Source organism: Protopterus annectens, chromosome 3.part1 (genome assembly GCF_019279795.1).
Source record: "Protopterus annectens isolate FY-2018-M chromosome 3.part1, PAN1.0, whole genome shotgun sequence".
Taxonomy (NCBI): Eukaryota; Metazoa; Chordata; order Ceratodontiformes; family Protopteridae; genus Protopterus; species Protopterus annectens.
Window position 1 is genome coordinate 596,540,022 of NC_056732.1, and position 25,000 is coordinate 596,565,021.

Sequence of the window (25,000 nt, forward strand, 5' to 3'; positions counted from 1 at the left end):
CCCCATGAAATTCACATGAAAATAATGTTTTTTTCAAGTAAACTATAAATACAGTCCTGAAAGTTGTGAAAGTACTATTACTTCTAATGTGTCAACAGTATCCCAATAACTTTCTTAAAAAAATGGGACATAACTGTTTTAATAATCAAACTAATTAGTTTCACATTGTGATTATAAGCTAATCCTTCACTAATATGTGCATATACCTAAAACTCTCAGCATTGACATCACGAGAAACTCGTATGGAATACAGAAGTCTGTTATTCTGATTGTTATGTGTTCTTCAGACAAGTTGCAACTGTGCTGGTATAGATATTCACACACTTTTTATAGGTGGATTTTTTACTTATTTATTTTATTTTACATTTGTTGACCGGATTTGTCTGGCTAGTGGCTCATTTTCTTCAGAGACCCAGGGAAAAAAGCTCCACAGTGAGATAAAATTATACAACAAATACAAAAACTTAAAAAATACATTTCAGTTACATACACAATAAAAAAGAATTATACATTCAGGAGTATACAAAAAGTTTCAAAAACATATATACAATATTTGCAATGGTAGAGAAGTGACACAGAGAAACCAAAAAGCACTTTTGTGAGGCAAAACATTTTGAAAAGGAAATGAACATCTAGGATGGACTCAGTAAACCAGCATAGAATAAACTTAAGCTATACGACCAGAGGTATATAGAAGGGGGTTGTGGTAATAAACATGGTATGAACTGGTGAGAGATAAAAGAGGAGAGACAGTTGCAGTTAACAAGGATAATCTAAAAAATCAGCAGAATAGCATGTGTTTATAGTGAATTACATTAACTAATAAAGGAGAAAAAATACTGAAGAGGAAAGATAAGAGAATCGAGGTTGGGATGAGGGAAAAGAATAGATAAGATATACAGATATATGGATAAGACATATAGATATATGGATAAGACATATAGATATATGGATAAGATATATGGATATATGGATAAGATATATGGATAAGATATATGGATGCTTCTTTGTAGCTGCAGTGGCTTGAAGGAACAGAATATAGGGCTTCTAAACTTGCAAATATGAAACTACAACTCCAAACATATAAAAGGGAGCACCATCAGCAGAAATAACATTCTGATAGAAGTGCAGTGAATTATTTCTTCAAAACAGAGGCAGAACTGTGAGGCATGTTTTAAGTTAGGACAGCAAGCACTACAGATTCATAGCAACAACTTTAGTCGCATTTATTTATTTCACGGCTGGGTAAGTGAACTCTTTTGCCAATGCTTTGCAGCCATGCTCATGGGAAAATTGTAAATGTATGCTGAGTTTTCTGAAAGTTTAAAGCAGTATTATTGCCATTTTCCAAGACTGTGAACATGCATTTATTTATTTATTTCATTGTTGGCCTGTTTGTCTACTTGCTTATGCATTTTCAGCCTTAAGCCAAAACTGTAAATATCTTGTGAACTGTAAATGATATTGCAATTGTACAAATCCCAATGTGATTTGTAAGAAACCCTTAAAGTTATAATATATAGTCTTTATATTAGTCTTTTAATATATTACAATGTATACAATCCCAGAGTTATATTTTTCTCTGAAGTTTTACAAACAGATTTATGTATTTTGAAAATTGCACTGCCTAGACATACAGTATCAGAGCATTTTTGTTCTGCCAGACTTGTACTTTCACATGAAGTGATTCCTTTCTGAGTACTTGTTTATCGGAGAACTTACAGAAATATACAACACTATATGCTTAGTTGCATAATTAGTAATATAAATAGCACTGAGGGTGGCATTCACAGTCTGGAGTGTATAAGTAAATAAGCTAACCACAGGCTATTTGCACTGAATAAGAAAAGGCAAAGGTGTTTTGAAAAACATACCTACATATGTCAAAAGCATAACATACCTAAAGTCAAGGGTTAAGTACATAAGAAGTACTACATGAAAGCCACACGTTTCCTTTTACTTGGTATGCTTTAGCATATTGCTGACAGACATGGCTAGATGCAGTCTCGCTTGAAAGACCTGAGGTAAGTGGTCAACTGCACATATTTTAATATTTTTTTTTTAATAAAGGGTTTTACAATGTTTATATAAGGGAAACCTTATGTTGACATCCTGTAGTTTACTTTAAGGAACAGAAAGGGGTAGATAGGAAAATATGAAAAAAGGGAAGACACAACAAAGATGGCGACAGAGCAGATACACGTCAAGATGGTTGTGCTAGAGGAGGTGGGAGACGAGGGGCACTATGATAGACCCTCTATTTTTTCAAAATTTTTCATTTTTTTTTATATAAGAGGGTAGTGTGGGTGGATAATAGATAACAGGGTTTTTGAGAAAGAAGAAGTGAAACCTCCAATATTCTTAGCAAATACACTTTTATTTTATAAACAGGTTTAGCACTCTCATCCTTCTAAAATCACAGATTTTTCAAAAAAATTGCTAAACTTTCATGTAAGAATTTAGACCCCCTTACTCTATCGCCTAACCCCAACATCAGCCAATTAAATGGTAGACAATGTTTAAAGCAATCTTCAAATTATGAAAGCAATATTTGATTTTAATGATAACAAATTAGATTTCATTTTTAAAACTAGCAATAATGAAAAATGATCATTTAATCTAGGGACTGGAAAGCATTCAGTTTTAACTGCCAAATTAATGCATAGCACATTGATTTATCTTTCCAGGGACACCCGTTCCCATTTGACAAAGTTGTTTTGGAAAGCACAAAAAACAAACATCCTAAAATGTTTGCAGGACATTCTCCAGGATTCAATAAAATCCATGTAGGCACTGTGTAGAGCCTATATAAACTTTATCTGTGTACACGGCCACAGTTCTTCCCCAGACATATTAATTAAGGCTCACTTCCAAGGGATATCAGAGGTACATGGATATTGAATCCATGCAAGTAGTAGTGTAGAGGCTCTCCCTTACTTGTGGGCTGTCCAGAAAGTGGTCTGGACAGGTAATAATCACAGGACAGCAATTTTTGTTTTAATTTTTTTTTTTATGTTTAATGTACATTTATGTGGTGCGGTGCTTAGCGATGCTGAACTTCACTTATACATGTGCACCTGACATCTGTTAGATGTCTAAAAAAAGAAAGCGGATGTATTTAATTGTTTTGGTTCTGCACACACAAAGGTGCAGAAATTGGGGGTGCAGCAGTCCAGAGTGTTTGTTGGACTCCAGGTCCGCAATTATGAACCCCAGCTGCTGCACGGCATTTACCAGAGCTCAGAATGTGAGTCTGAGGCCTGAAATCAGCTGGCTAGGGTCCTTACCAGTGCTAGTGGTATCCCCATACTGGTGAGCAGTGTCATCACCACTATGATGACCTGAAGCAAAGGAAGAGGGGAACTTTGGACACCTGGGTCCAAGAAGCATGGGCTGGGCACACGATACAGATGTGTAAGTATGTTTCCCAGTGATGTATTAGTATTTAATCTGAATATGTGCAAAACTGGTATGCATAATGCTTTCTTTCTCTTACAACAGCTGCAGACAAGCAAGCTCGCAATGGGCAGTCTCATGTAGGGCATCTAGCCAGCATGAGGAGTGAGTGTGGTGAGTAGGAAAAAAGCAAAGCGATAACCTAATGTATAATGTACTGTCAAGATTAAAAAGTAAATAACCTAATGTATAATGTATTGCAAAGATTAAAACATATTTATAGAGTTTGCAATCCTTACAGCCAGGTATAACATACTTGGGAAATGTAATATGTTTAGTAATGTGTCAGTGCCTACATGAAATGTTAAACAAGTTAAGTCAAGTAACCAACCATGCATTACTGTGTAGTCTAGCTTATAAACATCAGTTGAAGTTGTGGTATACCAAGATTAACAGTCACTGTTCTGCAGTGCTCATTGTGTGAAATATGCTGTAGATTGTACTCAGGTAATGACGAAGGTAAATGGGTTATTACGTAGAGGTCTGACACAGCTATGCGTGTTGTACATGCCAGACTTAAAGCAACAGTAATAAATAGATTATAAAGGATGCTGGTACTGTGATATGTACTGCTGCAAAATAAAAAGAGCTCACTAGTCTTGTAGTCACTGCATGTGTGTTCTAACGTAACACCAGTCAACTGTACAGAGGAAATGAATAAAGACTGCTGAAAAAACTGTCTGACAAATGTAGTGCAATACGTACAGTAAGTTGCAAGTCTGTGTTCTGGCCAGATTGTGCCATATAATAATATACATTCCACCCCCTCAAAGAACCGAGGTGTATGGGTAAAGTAGCTGATGTTATGGCCAGATATGCATGTGTATAAATGCCAGATTTAAAGGTACATTACTAAAGTTTAAAGCAGGATTGTGCATTGAGAAGTAATCTGTTCAAATAACTGGGTAGTATGGCTGTATTCACTGCATGAGTGTTCCAATCTGACACCAGTCAACTGTAAAACAGAAATGAATAAAGACTGCTGAAAAAGCTGCCTAATAAATGTAGTGCAATACCTACTGTAAGTTTCAAGTCTGTGTTTTGCTCAGTTTGCGTCATATAATGCTGTACAATCCACCCACTCAAAGATGAAGGTGTATGGGTAAGACAGTCGATGTTATGGCCAGATATTTATGTGTATAAATGCCAAATTCTAAGGTGCATTACTAATAAAACTGTAAAGCAGGATTTTGGATTCAGACGTAATCTGTTCAAATAACTGTGAAGTATGGCTGTATTCACTGTATTTGTGTTCCAATCCGACACCAGTGAACTGTAAAACAGAAATTAATAAAAACTTCAGAAAATATTGTCTGATATTTGTAATGCAATACCCACAGTAAACTTCAAGGCTCTGTTATGGCCATTTCTAGTCAAATAATGCTGTTTATTCCTCCCACTCCAGGAACAAGGTATATGGGCAAGATACCACAACTAATGGACATATATCCATATGTGTAAGTGCCCATTTTTCAGGAGCAGTATCAATAAAGTGTAAAGCAGGATTGTGCCTTGATAAATACTCTTTTCCAATAAGTGTGAAGTATTCCTGTATGCACTCCCATGTCTTTCATATTCTGACAGCCATCAACTGTTAAATTTAGTGCACATTTCCTTCAGTCACAGCTTGCGGGTTCTAATCCCATGGCAGCCAACTAAGAAATCATTGGCTGTCTACTTTAATAGTTTGCACGGACTTACCTGCCAATTGTCACAATTTTTCGGAATGTAATGACTAATGCTCCATATGTCTAATAGTTGATTACCAGATAAAATGACATTACTTGGAAGTACATGTATTGACAAATCCATTTACAGAACACCTTGTTAGTAATGTATGAGCACACTGTGTAAAACAATTCCCTGTAGTTGTGTACCTGTATTTGCTAGTGCTTGGCCAATACTGCCTCATGCTAACAGGTTGAGAGCTATGTACATGTAACATCATCTATACAAGAACTGGAGTCAATGTACACACAACTGACACTGCACACTTGTATAAGTATGTATTAGTAGTCTTTGCAGTAATATCAACTGCTAGGTCACCAATGGCATTTTTTCTCTCTCAGCCCACCCCTTAATTTCTCTGATTTATTATTATGAAATTTATTAATTGATTACTTTTATTTGTTATTATGGTTTGATATTGATATGTTCTTTTAAACAAACTGTTACATTACCCTTATGGGTTGTGTTATACTGGTTTGCTGTTAACATACGTACCATTATGTTATTTATTGTTGTGTTCCTCATAAAGACTAAAAGCTATAAAACTATAAAGGGTTGGAGGGTGGCCTAATGGTTAAGGTATTTGTGTTTCAAACACAAGATCAAGCATTTGAATCTCACAAGAGATAATTGGCTAGCTTAAAATGGCTCACAAGGACAATTAGCTTAGTCCAAATCTATGAACCTTTAATATGTATTTGGCTTAATCAGTATTATGTTAATTCTTACATTGGTTTGGTTATTACTTATCTTACCTTATGTTTATATCTAATTTACTACAGTGCGATAAGGAAGGCCAGTTCCATGCAATCCACCTACCTTGCCTCCACCGGCCATGGCACTGAGGCCCAGCACATCTGGGCCACAGCCTGGTGGTGCCCCCTGTGCTGCTCCTGTACTACCTGTGGCATCGGGTAGCTCCGCCACACAGGCTGAGGCTGGGCCACCCTGTGGAAGTGGACGTGGAGGTGGTGATTTTGTCACCTGTCGGGAACTGTCAGGTATGATGCATATGGTGGTTGTATGAACTTTCAGTGCACGTCTGCACTGGATGGAGGATGTGCTCACCATCCTGGTGGGCCAGCCTTACTCAACATGCTAGCCTCCACTACTGCCACCACAGGGACAGTGAAGGAGCAGTACTGACAGTCCCATGTGTGAGGACTTGAGTATGTGTGAGGACTTGAGTTGCACTGCTACCATGTGGATGCTCTTGGGACTGTGATTCCACAACACCCTCCCTGTCTATGGTGTTCACCACCCTCTTGTGTCACACACCAAACCTGTCTGCTGTCTTGTCTGTCTGCAAATGTTTCCTCACCTTCCCCCCTTATTTCCCCCAAATGTAACTATGCCCCATCCCCAACATTCCACTCTCACCTAAAAATAAAAAACATGGGCAGCTGTCCCACAAAAATTATCAACCCATACATAGCTCTCAATTTCACACACATGTCCACTGGACACAATTTGTTCCAATTGGCTTGAAAATGCAATTAGGCTGTCATCACCCCTTTCTGAGGGTGACAAACCAAATTCAGCTAAAAATTCTGTCACACTGAACAGTTGTTGCTGATAAAGAAATGGATAGCTATGGTTCTTTCCTACACCTGTCCTGCACATTCCTATCTGTCTTTCACTATGTTTTTCCCCCTGCTTGCACCCATTTTCACCACTGTCCTATCTCCCCATTTTTCTTTTCTTTAAAGATTTTATTGTGGGACGTGGGGGCAGGGTGCCATATCACTTTAATATGTTAAATAGCACTACATTGATACATGCTTTTGTAAAAATATTAATCACGTTCTAAATGTACACCTGCATTCTATTTTGAGCCCAGGCTGATCGCACCCACACAGCAGTGGCTCGAACTGCCAAGCCAAACACCTGGTAATTGACACAGGTGTTTGAAAACAGTAATGCTCAAGTTTTCATCATTAAACATGTTTAAGAGATGTTCCACATTGTGCCTCACCATGTAAACCAGCTGAAAGAATTATATAAAAATATTACTGTAATTAGTACTCCACTAGGGAAATACATCACTCTAAAGCCATACAACAGTGAACATAAGTAAGGTGTGTAATAGCAGATAACCATGCAAGTATATGTATAGCATGCAACAATACACTTGTAAAACATTAATGTAAAAATAAGATTTTAACTGGAACTCTAATAGAGAAATGTGTCATTCTAAAACCAAACAATCTGGAAAAATCCATAAATAAAACTGGGACAAAGGCTCAAAAATAGAGACAATTTTTCTGTAGTGCTCTTACAAACTTTGAAGGATAACAGACTAATAGGTATTGATTTAGCGTGAATGTTCTGAAGTACATTGTAGCACATGGAAGTCTGAAACTCAAATGTCTGCCATTATTTTCTGGCTTCAGCCTTTAATGTTTAACACTAATTTGCCAGAAAACTACAATGTAATGAAAAACAAGCATAGAATATGAGGGCAAAATCTGGACATTCTGTAAAAAATTGTATAGATGAAAGGTATGCATGTAAGTGCAGTGTGTAACAGCAGATAACTGTGGAATGATATCTACAACAAGGAGGCCTTATATCCAGTTCAATGGTTGCATTTCATAATTCATTATACTGCAAATCATCTGTTTTGGCTGCAATTAGCATTTCAGAAGCACAGACTGGTTAAGAGCCAATCAGCTGGTAATGACAACCATGTTAAAAAGGCAAACAGCTAGCTAGGGGAACCATTCTGTATGAGTTTATTCACACAGTAAATGCATTATCACAACCTTTACACATCTGCACATATCAACAGAGGAATATTGTACTCCATCAGGTATGTAAACGTTTTGTTTACAACGTGATGCATATGTGGTGTGAATATACTTAGAGGGAATGGGGATTACAGCATAAGCCTTTTTGAGAATAGTAATGATGACACGTCATTGATCTTCTGATTTGATACACCTACATAGGAAGTACAAGTACAACAAGGGTGGGATGTTGTTTGTCAATTTGACACATTGCTCTCCTGGGAGTGTCCCTTTATAGTGGTCATAATAGCACACGGCTATTTGTTTGGCACTATTATTTTGACATATTATGTGGGGTTTACTCCTAGGGGCCACACTACAATGGACTCCAGTGCTAGGTGTGTGATCATATAGCAGTATCTGTCATGGCACAAACAGGACTAAGTGACTATTGCTAGTATCTTACTTGCATCTACACCCTTAGCATGTTTGAACACTGCAAAATATGAAATGTGTGATCAAGTGGTGGATACTGCCACTGACCTGATGTCAATTCCTTCGGTAGGTGATGTTAATTCCATGGTATGTGATGTTAATTCCATCAGTTATCAGAGCAGGACATATGAGCATGTTCAACACTGTATGACTGACATGATAAATGTGGCATGCAGAAGAGCAGCAGCAGTGTCCAGGGATTGTGGTGTCACTAGTGTAGGGCATACAGCAGAACAACCACTCTCAGCCACTAGGAATTCTTGGTGAATCTAGGAACACACTACAGCTCCCAGACATCCATCACACCATGTGTTGTGGATGTGGGTGCCATAGTTTCCACACCAGAAGAGCATCCAGATAGGTTTAGTTTGATCAGCATTGGAATACTGTAGCATTCAGTGTGTCAGGGTGTACATAGTTTTACATGGGTGACAGGTGATTGTTTTTTGGGGGTGGAGGAATTTAACTGCAGTTTGAATCTTATTCTCAGATTTTGACTAACATAACAATTAACATAGTAGCTACTGTAAATGTGAGATAAATGGACACATTACACTGTTATAGAGCAACATGTGGTGGTGTTTATATTACCACTCCTTCAACTTTTCATAGGTCAGTCAGGAATCAGACAAGGCCATGGTCCTGCTCCTGGTAAGCACAACACTTTTTTGTTACAGATGTAGATTTATTGCAGTGAATTCCCTAAAGTGTCATCCCAGGCCTGCTGGCTGGATTGATGTATTGTCGGTATGATTGCCAACTGGACAGCTATTTTCTGACTGTACACACTTTAGAGTCATACCTATGCCTTGTAGGTGTGACCACACATATAGATGTGACAGTACTGTCAGGACATTGGAGATTGCCATATGTGTCAACTGTGCAGTGTGTTGACAAATGTCAACAGTGTACCTCATTGTTGCTGATGAGATTGTTGTTTAAATAGTTTTTATTTACATGTAACTACAGAAGTTTGTTAGAAAATAATGTCATCATGTCCTACTAGATGAGGGTGGGGATTATACAGGTCTGTAATAGTGGCAACAGTGTATACAGCTTAACATATGTTGCAACATAGTACTGTAGAGCATAATAGTGCAGGTATTAATGTACTGCGTTTCCCTGTTCTATCACAGGTGACCTGGGTGTTGGTCTGATGATGATGGCAGCCAAAGTGAGGCACAGGTGGAGGTTGCAGGGGCTGAATCTGTCCCAGAGGTTTACATCCCTTATCCGTCCTCATTATCATTGTACATAGTCTATATGCCTACACATACCCACTCCCCAGAGGCCAAAGATATCGGACAGTCAAAGGGTGGAGACATTGAATAGGAAAGTGTGGGAGCTATGGCTGCAGTAAGTATCAATACTGGCCATAGCCAAAGAGCTGGTGAGGTTCTACACAGGCAGATTGATAGGGGTGCTTGTAGGAGACCTGCTGTCCTTTCACTACCTGTTGCAGGTGCCTCATCACAGGTCACTCAGTGTATGTTTCTGGCCATCATGGAGGTGCAGGCATGTTCTGAAAAGAACTCCAGATGAATGCTCTGGGTTATGGATGCAGCATAGTCTGACATCCATGACTGCCTTCACCACATTACTGACACCTTGGATCAAATCACTGATGCAGTGAAAAGATGTTGGTCTGAGACAGATCGCACACTGTCAGTCTTGGAATGCAAATTGTCTGTGATGGAGCATCTGTTTGGAGTTGAGCATCAGACTCGTGGATGTAGGGCAGCACCTACATCTGCTGAGAGTTCATGTATCCATGAACAATCACATTCCTGTAGTGCCAGTACATGCACTGCTCCAGAGGGTAGTGTGCTGTCCACACCAAGACATGGCAGGCCATGGGCTCATGGTCCTGGGTGTTCCTGTGGAGGACATGGTCCCAACAGACAGCAGTCACTGTCAGGTAGTAGCATGGCTTCTGACCTTTGGCATGCAGGTGACAGTGTGACTCCTGGCAGAGCCAATTCCCATGTTTGGGAGCAGAGACAATGAACTGTCTGGCCTACCATGCACAGTTCAAAGCTGTCCAACACACACACACACACACACATATGGCTAGCACTGTGCTTGACTGTGTTCATGCACACACTCACACACCACTTTCACAATCAAGTCACCTACAGACACACACACACACACACACACACACACACACACACACACACACACACACAGCACATTTCCATGGCCCATCCTGCCAGATTCCCTTTCTGACTCACACACATGCTGTCAATCTATTGGGTCAGCCTAGACCTCCTGCACCCCCACACAACACCTTGTACAAGTGATAATACCTGTACCACATCCCTGTCATCCTCATCATCGATGCAGAGAAATAGAGCTATGTGTCTGATGCACAGGGTAACTGTATACATTACTGAGTATTTGTGTAATCCATTGTTGCCTTTGAGTTGCCACTTGTACTGCTCACTGACAGATACTGTATGCTGACATATGTAATAAGTAAACTGCATCACGTTTTTTTACCTTACTTTGTATGATGTCATAATGGCTGTATACTAACATGATGAAATGTGTCTCATAGACTTGTTTATGTTTCAGTTTCAGGAGTCACCTGTGAAAACACAGTGACAATAAACCCATAAATGTCACAGCACAGAAGAAGTATGTTTTCTGAAAGGTACAGCACTGTAGGTGCATGGCTCCATAGGTTCTTATGTGTATAACAGGCTAACAAGGACAATGGCTTCATTCAACCTACTCATGCATCCTTGATAAGTGACAGCATGGTTTCATGAGCTAACACATCTACAAGCTGTAATGATGGAGATAAACCATTTACAATTTTCCTGTGTCCATTACACACATTTTTCCTACACCAGTTATGATTGTCTTGTTCTGCATCCCATTGTGTGACTTGCTCATGATGTGCATTACAGAGGAAGTGTGCTGCACATGCATGTGGAGCCTGTTACATATAGGGTGTAGTGTATGGGTTACATACCTGTCTCTCCAGCGTGTACTATTTATACCACAGTGAAGGTGTAGGTGTGTAAAACAGCTAAGACATGTGTTAGTCATGTCTTGGATATGCAGGAGGTGCACAGTGGGATCTCACACCTCCCTGTATGGCAGCCATAGACCTTCCCTCGAAAGCATATAGGAGACAGACTACACATTTATGGCCCTGACACAGTCTACATAGGGCATGTTATCTACACTGTGTATTGGTTTACCATGGAACCTCTGTGGGTTTTACAGTTGTCAGATATGCCTGCGTAGTGGCATAGCAAAGGTGCCATTGCACTCAATGATGGGTGTGATGTGTGCCGAATACAGGATAACAATGACAGTCTGGGATTTACATGCTATTCCTTTCTTTATAGGTTGTACAAAATTGAATTAATACCCACATCTTAACAACCAGTGAGAGTTAAAGGCTAGACCAGTCTCTGTGTCCATAAGTCCCTGAGGAATGGCTCAACTGTGTACAGTGTGCGGACAATACTATATTTCCCAGGAGTGGATGACTTCCAAAAGGAGAGTATTGTGCATTCCTTGGCATTTACTCTTTGTCAGTGGCTCTGACAACAACTGAATGTATCAGCCCATCCTGTGTAACTGTTGGTTTTGTGTGGGATTCAATGTCGTGTCCTAATTTGCAAGCATCTGCAAATGTAGTCAGTCAGTGTCACCGACTGTGGCTGTGACTGCAGAGAAGGGGAATGACTAGCAGGGTACTCCATAAATGTTTTGTGAGGGTAGGCAACTGGTGACTGGCCTCATTGTAGTGGTGGTCTACCCAATGCTATCTTTTCAAATAATGACTATCAGACACTTGGTTATCCACCAGCTGTCATACTACTTTGTAAATAACCTACGCAGTTTTTCACTAATGCCTGATGACCTAATATTGTCAAATGCCTTGTCAGGTCATGGTAGGTAAATTGAGTCATATTCCTCTCATCCATTGCATAGTTTAACAGTCAATGAGGTCCGCCAGTTAGGCTAGGCAAGATCTGCACTTGAACAAAACAAACTGTGTTTGGTACATTGTCTGTAGGTGTACCACATTGTTACTGATCATTTCCATGACAACTCATGTCATGGCTTTAAATATCAGGTGACTGAGAGATCTGAGGACAGTGTGTGGCACTGTATGCTAGTTGTCCTCTGTGCAACTAACTATTGCAGGTACTTACATCATGTTCACCAGTAAAATAGTCATCCAAGGTGTATGTCTCGGTAGAGAGCACAGGCAAACAATGAAGGGAAATGTAATATCTATGCCCCGTGAAGGTAAGACAGGAGGTTTTACACAGGTATTCTGCAGTTGGACACTACTCAAGCAGTGTGTACTGAAAGAACACAATTACCTTGTGAAGAAGGTGGAAAGCAGGGGAGTCCCCTAAATTGCTGGTGCCTGGCTGCTACTAATGCTGCTCTCACCACAACCACTCTCTCCTGGGATACCATGCTCCAAAAAATTTTCTCTCAAAAGAAACAAAGCATTACTATGAAGCTTATAATTAGAAGCAGGACACAGCCTGGTAGTTCATCCACATACTTGTCCCATGTCATGCAAGGTTATGTAGGCTTCACATACTCTTTTCCAGGTAGATCCCATAATTAGCAATCTGAGCAATCAATTGACTTTTTCATGTATTATGCCTTCTGCTCTAGGGTTGGTGGTATTTTACTAGGGTACTGACCAGATGGTGATTGGGAACACAGCTGCAATGTCGCACTATAATGTGCAATGTCCAGTGACATGGAAGTCCAAGGTTGCTCAAACAAGCACCACAGTGGCAGTGATCCATATTATGTGGAAATGCTGCATATTAGGTGGCATAGTACATGGATTGCTCACTGTCTGGACAATTAATCTGGTTTTTGACATTAATAATACATGCTGGTGGGAGAAATTTGTCTAGCATACTTTCACAAACCTTTGAAACAGACTCTTGCCTAATGGTAAACAGAGCACCTCATTGGACCTAATCAGATGCCATCTGTTTGATTGGCTAGGTGGCTGTCATTTCACCACAGGGCTTCTGTCTGTGTCCCTCATGGACAGGAGCAGTATTTTCTGATAGCGTAAATAAGGAAAAAAACTTGGCTAAGATTGTAAGGTCTCTAGGGCTATTAGGCTACTAAAGTTCAAAGATCCTATGATTCCATAAGCTGATATAAAATGCCCTAACAGCCGCACACACAAACCTGGCTGCATTGTGGATAGCAACACTTCCCATTAATGTTTGCAGGGCACTACACAGCACATACACAGCCCAAGTTGGCTGCAAGTAGATTAGAATACCTACCTACCTATCTAATGGTACCACCCACTACACATCATAGTATGTAATTCATGAGCCACACCTCAAGTCTACTATTATCATCTCTTTAGGACATCTTATGCTTGATGACATCGGTAGGCCTTGTTTTGGTTAGGCATTTGGAGCCCACATCACCTGCTACAACAAAAATACTGCAAAACACTACCTCCTTCTAAGTTGATGAAGTGATCACATTTATGTCATATGGAAATATACACACCAAGTCACCTGAAGTGAGATTAGAACCCCTAATTATCTAGGTTTCCACATTACAGATCATAGTACTTACTGCATGTGCCGTGGTTAAAGTCAGAAATTGCAGTAGTTGCTGGTAGTCTTCACGTAGATAACATCAGCAGACCTTGTAGAAGATGGCAGTTTGGAGGCCAGCATCAACTTACAGAGCCAAAAAATATGGAACCATAGCTGCAAAACCCTATCTCTTTCTAAGTCACAGAGGTGATCATTTTTATATCATATGGAGATACACATACCAAATCACCTGGTGTGAGATTAGAACCCCTACCTATCTAATCTTACTCATTGTAGATCACAGTATTTATCACATTGCCACTGCTTAAGCCTGACATCACAATGGCAGCAGGTAGTCTTCAGGTAGATGGCATCAGCAGGGCTTGTAGAAGATGGCAGTTTAGAATGTGCCCTGTCCATGCATGCGTAGAGAACATTATACATTACACCACCTGTTCACCTGTTGCTGTATGTTTGTTGACATCCAGCAGACACACGGGTCTGTAGGTATGTGCATTATATACTGTTGAGCTCTTACTTATGATCCTTTGAGCAAAATTATAGATGTGCCATACTGCAGCTTTATTCACCATTATTAGGGTATGTGCGTGTGTATATATATATATATATATATATATATATATATATATATATATATATATATTGTGTGTGTGTGTGTGTGTGTGTGTGTGTGTGTGTGTGTGTGTGTGTGTGTGTGTTTTATGTAGAAATATGGGGATAGACTGTCATACCTCTCAACTGTACAGATTTTCTCAGAATGTCGAGATTTTTGGCTCATATTTTTGGTTAGTTTCTCATACAGTTGTGGTTTTCTGTCAAATCACTGTCAAATCATAGAGGGTTGACGTCAGAAAATAATGAAAGCCATTTGAGTTTCAGACTTCACACCCTTCAAAAAATTCATATTAATGCAAAACCTGTTGTTCTATCAAGTTTATAAGTTTGTAAGAGCAATCTTTAAAAAGTGTACCTATTTTTGTCCCTTTGCCCCCCCCCGTATTATTTATTGCTTTTTCCAGATTTCTTGCTATAACAAGTTGACAGGTATGACTGAGATATATGTTTTTACAGCTATATCTATATATCGAGATATAATATCTATATATCTATATATCTATATCTATCTATATATATGTATATATATATATATATATATCTATATATCTATATATCTATATCTATCTATATATATGTATATATATATATATATATATATTTGGGAGAGACAGATAGTGACAGACAGATATGTATGCATATATGTATGTATGTATAGACATATCTATATATAACAAGTCATTTTGAGCAAGGCGCAACAGAATTGCACTCTGTTTAACTAAGTGTATGAGCATATCCAGTGGGATTATCACTACCTGTAAACCTACTTGTAAACCAGCTCCAGCTCACACCTACCTGTACTCCAGTCCGGGATTTTGTGTGTCACAGATAATGACATCTGTCCCTGTTTTTGCAGTACTCCTCTTTACTCAAATTGTCCACAGCATTCTTCCAGCTGTCTGATGTAATTAAAATGTGACAGAGGTTAATAATGTTACCCCACACACAGACTGACAGTCTGTAAAAGAACAGTATAGTAATACCTCACATATAAAATGTACAGATACTATTAGATTAGAAACCTCAACACCATCACACATGCTGACTTCCTTAATTCATTGAGCCACAGAGGCTGCCTGACAGAAACAGATCATTCATCACACAATCAGTAGCATAAATATGTGTATTGTTATTCATGTGTTAAGTGAGACATACAATGTATGATCAACTTCTATGTTACTGCCCTGAGACTGTCTGTACTGCTGATGCACTATTGATGAGTTACTGTTGAAGCAGTTATATGGGAACACTGCTGTATAGGGGGTGGGGGTACAACACCCCATGTTCTGCTGGGTTGCACAGTTGTCCAAATATCATGTACCCCACTGTCTAACATCTCCCTTGACTGCTGTACTGTATATTCTGTGCACAAGGCATAGCAAATATTAAAGGGTGCATGATAGTGGGATGGGTATCTCTAGTACCATGTGGATGTTACTTCTGTCCAAATAGCCCACTATATTTACTTGCATAAATGTAACAGATCTATACATACAATGCCATATCATAATAATCCTTACAAGTACTGAATAGGTTAGACACTTACCTTGAAAATGCAGCAATTGACAGAACTGTAGAGTTCAGGGCTGACTCTGTCTGATGCAAGCAGCACACAGTCAATACATGGATAGGTACAGGTCGTGTGGGTTTCCTAGCATCAATTTTAATTACTGTATGTGAGTAGGAGTAAGGTTTTAGTTCCCTAGATTGTCAGTGAATGTGCTATATGTTGTATCTTAGCCAAAGACAGGGCATACTGAGCAAACCTACATCTGCCTACGGGGACATCAGCAGGGGGTTCCTCCTCCAAGTCCTCCAGTGATTATGGTCATGGTGAGACACTGGTGGGGGCTGTATATCCCTTCCCTTTGCTGATCCTGCTGCAGCTGTTTCCGCAGGATCAGATTATGTAGCATAACACATACTGTGAATATATGTGCACATGTAGGTGGATAGTACTGCATGGGTCCACCACATATATCTAGGCACTGGAACCATGACTTCAGAAGCCCAAACACACACTCTATGATCTTCCTAGCTTGTGTGTGTGCTTCATTATGGCATTCTTCCATGGGTGTCTGTGCATTTCTGATGAGTGTCATCATCCACAGTTCCAGGACATAGCTAGCAACCTCCCAGTAAATGGCCCCATGGGATGTCCCCCCTAGCAAACATCTGGTACAGCTGTGATGTGCCTCGGATATGGGAGTCATGATAACTTCCAGCACTGCCAGCACACACATTCAGTATAATTCCCTGGGAATTGCACATGATCTGGCAGTTGAAGGAGTAGTACCCCTTGTGGTTAACATGGACTCTACCCTGCTCAACAGGTGGTGCCTTGTTGTGTACATGAGTGTAATCTATGGCATCCAGTACTTCAGAGTAATGTGCTACACAGTAGAACTGCTGCATTTTGCTAGCCCTTGCCTCGAGGGAGAGGGGAAAAAATATGTGCTCACTGGCATATGGTAGCATAGCATCCAGGAACTGTTGGAGTAGCCTGGATGCAGATGCCTGTGAGAATCCCACCATGTCCCCAGTTAGTCTTTGGGAGGTATCTGTGGTTATATTCCTATGGACTACACATACCTTTGTTTCCACTGGGATAGTTTCCCCTCTGTTGTCTCTGGGTCTGAGTTGAGGGTGGCAGAGCTCAATGAGTTCTTGTAGTATGTCCCTGTCTACCCTGTAGCACTCTACCATCTCCATCTCATGTAGCTCCTTGAAAGTTACCATGGGCCTGAACACTCCTCTTCTTCTCTGCCTAGGCCTACTGTCAGCAGCCAGAACACCACGACTAGCACGTACAGCATGCACGGCCAAACCAATAGTAAAAAACACAAACGGACAGCATAAATAGTCCAACGCTTTATTGGAAGATGTAATGGAACATAAAAATGCCCCAACAATAAATCCAACCTTCAGACCGGTTTCGGCAGAGTGCCTTCTTCAGTGAATAATAAAATATGCCCAGAATCAAGCAACATGCATATTTATAGCCTAAGTCAGCCATAATTCACCAATGGTATGATCCAACCCCTATCTATCTAATAAATATTCATGAGAACTGAAAACCATATTGTAATTGCCCATCAGTAATGAACACAATATGTATTCAATGATATGAACAATTGTAAATACATATACCATAAATATATATATTAATTATAACAGAAAAACTAATGAAAGTGAGCACAACATGATGTAACATAACCATACATCCATGGGCCAAATTCACTCTGCCGAAACCGGTCAGCATTGGACTATTTATGCTGGCCGTTTGTGTTTTTTACTATTGGTTTGGCCATGCTTGCTGTACGTGCGAGTCATGGTCTTCTGGTTGCTCTGTTGGTTCTCGCTGTTGGCGTCTTAGTCTTCGCTATCGGTAGGAGAGGACTCCTTACTTGGATTGTTCAAGTTACTTCATCAGTTGGTTTGCTGTGGATGATTCAACCCTTCATTTTCGTTTTGGATATATTGGACTTTTGGTTTTTCATGAATGGTTATATCGTGAATGATTTCACTACTATGGAGAGCTGATAGTAGCGTTTTCAGGTACTGGTGTTATGATTACACGTGGTGACATATTTTCTCTTGGGCTGAATTTCTATTTAACAGAAAACGTATTTGGTAACTGAAAATCATTTTTGGAACATTTTTTGGCTTAATTTGAATCGTGGACAGTAATTTTTGAGAGTCGCTAAGGATTTCTAATACCTACGTTCATATGGGCCTATATTTACTGTCGTTGGAAAACTAACTACGCATATACTGGAGCCATCTTCTGTTTGGGGACTGTGACGTTATTGGTGAACTGCATATTATATATGAACATTTAAAGAGTTATCTGTATGTGAATTGACCTTTTTGGGTATACATAAGATTGTGGACAACATTTAAAGTAGGTCGGAAGGAATTTTTATATATATATAACCGACAGATGTATATCTGAGTTGGTTTGCAGGTTTTTTATTATTACTAATGAATCACCTTTTTTGAATTTATGTGCAACTAAGAGTCAATACATGTTGTTTGTACTAATTTAAATGTAATGTCAGTTTACCATTTTTTACTGTTTAGTTTGCCATTCTGTATGGTTCACTATTTGAACTTGGTTCTTTAAAAAAACGATGAAGAGTCTGCTTTACACCACATCTTTCTTATTGCTGAATGTTTGAGTATTATATGTTCGTGGTTATTGAATTTAACTTGAAGGATTTTATTCCGTATATTGGGCTCATCACCATTATGGTTTATGGAATTATATGATCAGTCTAAATTGGGCATTTGCATTTTGCTTATATGTCCTGTTTGATTTAGCTTCAGGCTATGTCATTACATATTTGAATGTGGCTTATAGTTCTCCTTTTGGCGTCCTGATTTCCACTTAATCAGATCAGGAATAGCCAAAACTGATATAAAAATATACACAATTGAACATACAGGGGTATATATGAATATTGGTTACAACAGCTACATGTTGGCTAATGGGATTACTGATTTTTAAAATTGTTCTTCCTTTCCATGATTATTTTTTAGTTCCTTTTCAATAGGTTCAATTATTGATACAATATGGTATGGTAATACATATCAGTTGTCAGTCTGGCTAATTGTTATAATTTATCAAGGATTCTGGCCTTTTGGTGAATATACCATTATATATATATATACTTTAGGGCTCACTAATACTAAGTTTAAACCTGAATATATAGTGTAAGGATATATGTCTTTATGATTAGATGTTGGCAACAGGTATTATTAAACTAAGATTATAGATTAAATCTGGGCCTTTTTCTTGCCCTCCCCACTAAAACGGATACTCACTCACATCTTTCGTTGATATTTTCATCTTGGTTACTATTTTTCGGTTGAAAAGAAGATTTTTTTGGGAGATATAGATTCTTTGGACAATTTTGTATACCCTTATTTCATAATATGGATTTGGATAATATTTTGGAGGGGTTGTGTGCTGATCGGGAGGATATCAGGGTGTTTGGACTGGATTCTATCCCAAGCAGAAACTCCAGTCAGCAAAATATTAATATGCAGCGTTTCTAAATTTGGAAAAGGGCCTTAAAGGGCTACGAGCTAATATTTGGCATTTTAGGTTATTTAAGGCATATTTACATAAAAATTTGGTTCCTAGAGGTCTTCGTATAAGACTTCGACCGATGGTCAGCAGATCTGAACAGAGGTTGACTGATGAATGGAATCAAGCGGTACAAGATGGTTCTATGACCTTTGTCAAGATATTGATTTCCTATTATGAGAGGGTTATTGATAATAATATATTGGAAGTCAGGAATTTAAGTGCTGAATGCAAAAAATGTAAGTCTTCTACTAGCTATGAAAACTTGATAACTAAATTGTCCAAAGAATTAACAACATATGATAAGGTAACCAAGGATAGAAAGGTTAAAAAATTCAACCGGGATGTTATGGACTATAGTAGAGGACGACCATTTGAAATACAAAGATCAGTGAGATTCAAAGATTCTAGTCCAGGTATGAGCAAGGGTGGGACAAGAAAAAGGCCCAGGTCTATTTTAAAACATAATGACAAATCCTACACTAGCACTTCAGGGGATGAGTCCTCTCTTACCGATAGCGAAGGTATACCATCAGTGGAATCACCTGACAAGAAAAGAACCAATGTTACAAACCCTTTAGAAGGGGTAGAAAATATAGAGGGGGGCAGAAACATACCAACCGGTATAGGTACAGAATCAATGGAGGGTTTGATTCAAATTCTGTTGAAACAGTAGAAACCAAGTGTAATAATGTTCTTAATCTTTCTCACACTGTGTTAACTGAGGATCAACAAAGACTTTTAAATAAAGCATTGGGATTTGTACCCAGCTTTTTTTGTGATCAATATCAAACTGCACTAGATGTGTTGGATTTTTTCCGCTGCCTCAACTTAAAGATATTTTTTTCAGATCAAAATACAGCCAATGTTGATAGATCTACTAAGTTTAGATTTCATAAATCAACATTTCAGCCACCTATGAATAAATATGTAGCTACTTTTCAACAAGCTGTATTAAGGGATTTACACTTTCCACCTTTTGAATCCCAGATTCTGCAGGAAAATATTGATTCTGCTGAAAGGAAAGCTCTGATGGAATTAAAATAAAATAACAATATTGTTATACTTCAAGCGGATAAGGGTGGGGCTGTTGTCATTTTGGATATGGATTACTATATTCCGGAAGGTCTTTGTCAGTTATCTGACACTAGATGTTACATGTTTATGTGTATAGATCCCACACCAAAATTTAAGAAGGAAATAGATGCTTTTCTTAACACAGCAGTTGAAGAGGGCATTATCTCCCGTAGCACAGCTCAGCATTTAACAGTAACAGATCCCTCTAAACAAATATTATACCTGCTCCCCAAAATACATAAATCTCTTACTACACCACCAGGTAGACCGATTGTTTCAGGTCAAGGTTCACTTACTGAACCGTTATCGGTATTTCTAACTCAACAACTTAAACCTTTACTTAAATATGTGAGAGCAAGAATTCAAGACACCACACAATTTTTACAAATTATACAGGACACACAAATTGAATCGGATTGGATAATGTGTACACTTGATGTCAGGTCTCTTTATACCAGTATACCACATTGGGCCGGTCTGCAAGCTTTACAGTTTTGGTTAGAGAAAGCGGATTTATACCCACCAGGTTTTAATACACTTATCATCTGTATGTCTGAACATGTACTCAACAAAAACATTTTTTATTTCCAAGGGGAATGTTACTGGCAACTCCAAGGGACGGCCATGGGTGCATCATTTGCACCCATTTATGCAGACTTATTTATGGCCTACTTGGAGGGATGCCTTATTTATAACCCATTACACAATATTTACATGGTTGAAATTGATATTTGGCGCAGGTATTTGGACGACTGCTGGATGGTGTGGCGTGCAGATTTAGGGTATTTACAGGAATTTATGGAATATCTTAACAGTAACATATGGGGAATTGAGCTTACGGTTACATCTAATTTGGATCATATTGACTTCCTGGATGTTACTGTATATAGAAACACTGACAATACTCTTGGTACCAAAATTCACCATAAATACCCCCAATACAATACGTTACTTCATGCATCTAGCATGCATCCACGCCACACCATCCGGAATATTCCCAAATCTCAATTTCTGAGGATAAAACATATTAGTTCCTCTGTAACGGATTATGAGGATGCCAAAATTGATTTAACTAACAGATTCTTAGAAAGGGGATATCGCCCTTTTGACATTGTATCTGCCAGTACTTGGTCAGGACAACAGCAGAGAAATCGATTACTTGAATACAGGGATCACTCACCTACTTCGCAGGATTCCACTTTGAGATTTGTTACCACATTTGGCAGAAATCATCAGGTTATCAGGAATATCTTGAATGACAATTGGAATATTCTATTGGCCAATGATTATTTACGGGAGATTTTGGGTTGCAAATGTCAATTTTCCTATAGAAGGGGTAGAATTTTGGGCTCTCTATTTTCCCATTATATGCATCAGAAAAGTGGAGGGGCAAAATACAATCAATTAACCATTATGGGGGATGAGCTTCTGGGAACTTTTCCATGTGGACACTGTATATCCTGTAATCAGGTAAATAAAATCAAACAATTTACTAGTGCCAATACCAGTAAAGTTTATGATTTGAGAATTTTTGGTAACTGTTCAAGTAGTTGGGTGATATACCTGGCCACATGCCAGTGCTCAACTTTTTATGTGGGCAAAACATCGCGTTCCCTTCGTATTAGAATAGGAGAACATCGGAGTGACATACGGAACAAAAAGCCAACAAATGCACTTTTCCAGCATCCTTCAGCTAAGTTTATGTTTACTGTCATTGACAGGATTATAGGGGATAGGAGCCATCAACAAGGATGGCAAAACACACTCAGTTTTAAAGAAAAATATTGGATTATCCATCTTGGAGCCTTGTTTCTCCCTGGTCTGAATAACCATTTATGATGAATGTAATACCATTTAGCTTTTGTTCTATAGATACAATGCTATAGTAAGCTCCATTGTATTATGTCTTAATTATATTAGACAAATTTTCATATATTTTTTGGACTAACAATAATTTTTACATTAATATATTTTGTTTTATATATATATATATATATATATATATATATATATATGTATATATACATATTTTTCGAGCCTTTTATATATAGGTCAATTTTGTCTGCATCCAGTTGATGAGTACCCCATTGAATTTGGCCCATGGATGTATGGTTATGTTACATCATGCTGTGCTCACTTTCATTAGTTTTTCTGTTATAATTAATATATATTTATGGTATATGTATTTACAATTGTTCATATCATTGAATACATATTGTGTTCATTACTGATGGGCAATTACAATATGGTTTTCAGTTCTCATGAATATTTATTAGATAGATAGGGGTTGGATCATGCCATTGGTGAATTATGGCTGCCTTAGGCTATAAATATGTATGTTGCTTGATTCTGGGCATATTTTATTATTCACTGAAGAAGGCACTCTGCCGAAACCAGTCTGAAGGTTGGATTTATTGTTGGGGTATTTTTATGTTCCATTACATCTTCCAATAAAGCGTTGGACTATTTATGCTGGCCGTTTGTGTTTTCTACTGTCAGCATCACCAGCAGCATTGACTTCAGCATCTAGCAAACACAGATGTAGCAGACTTGCCGCAGCCTCTATAATTATCTCAGTTAAAATGCCCAAGTCTGTACTTCAATGGTCCAGAATATTGGGGGAAAAATCAGAATGTAGGGTGAATGCATACTTTATACAGGTCTGCTGTAAGTCCAGAATGTGTGACTGGCTAACTATGATGCATTTCACCTACCTACAATATAATTAACATAATTTATTGGCCCTATTTTAGTGAGTGATGTGGCATGCTGTGCAGACATGCGCACCTGAGCTTAAAAGAAACTAGTGGTGACAGGGCACACCCACCCTGATGTCAGCCACATCCTGTGTAAACATCAACATGGTCTAAGAGCCTACACAAAAGGGATATGATGACATGATTACTCCTTTTGGCTTTTCAAGAAATCCACCTAATTTGCATACATATCCATGCTGACAGCCTGGAAACTACATACTTCATAGCCCTATGACCATAGCAACAGCAGCAATGCACCATTGTACGGATTCGATGCAAGTTCCTATAATACATTTCTGTCAAATATTATAAAATCCTTTTTTTTTTCCTCTATTTTTTTTTTATTTTGCTATTAGGCATGTTTGCATACTGTGGCGCGTAGTGCAAACATGCTGAGATTATTAAAAAAAATATTAACTTAAATTATTCTCTTCGTCTTTCTGACATCAGCAAAAATAGTTTTGCTCATATGTGTATGTAGTATAACATTTTCAGGGGATTTATATCCACATTTCTGCAGTTTTGCATCTCCTTTTGCCTGTCTAGACTCCTGTACACAAAATTTTTCTGAGTACACTATGGACACTGACACAGTCTGAACAGAAGCCTTTCTGCATGTTGGATCGCTCAACCTGACTCATTTCCATGAGATTCACCTGCTTATTAGGTGATTTGCATGCCTCAGAATTTTCCCTGTTTGTGTCTGCTTGCTCCACACTCCTTACTGAATCTAAAAATGTTCACGACCATAGGAAAAAAAAAAAAGCCTTTTTGAATTCCAACCATTGCCTGTTAAACAAAGCAGTGTAGTGTCTAAATAATGCTCAAAATATTTTTTAGCCAACATGTGTTGTTTCTAATACATAGAATGCCTCATAAGAACAACATTTCATAAGGTATACCACTGCTTTACTGTTACAATCAAATTACCCAAGCAATGAATTGCATGTTCAGAATTGCCTACATTAATGCTATTAACTGAAATGAATCTAAATGTTTACATCTTCCACATTTATGCAGTTGTAGGCAGCGTTCTAAGTCTACAAACTGCAGCAAAACTTAACTTTTACATGTTGGATGCAATGTGTTCTATCAGAGGAACTCAAAGTAATGAGAGTTTTCATTTCTTGTTTTTGAATAAATGAGCTTCTTGTCAGAGCAGTCACTTTAACACTGGAGGAAGACTTTCATTTTTCCTTCCTTTTCATGATCATAGTTATTATGTAACAACTACATGGCAGTTAAACAATTTAGTTATTCAGCCTTAGTGTGGGTGGTGTTGGGGATGATTTCTTTTTAAAATGATGTGTCCATCTGTTAATGTTGGGAATTGTAACTCCCCCTCTGAAAAGGGAATGTTTTAGATGGCGGTTAAATAAACTGAAGCTGATGGTATATGTTTTTAAGAGTGCATAGTGGTATGGCCTTTTCTGGGGATTGGAGTCTCATTTCTACAGGAAGGAGACA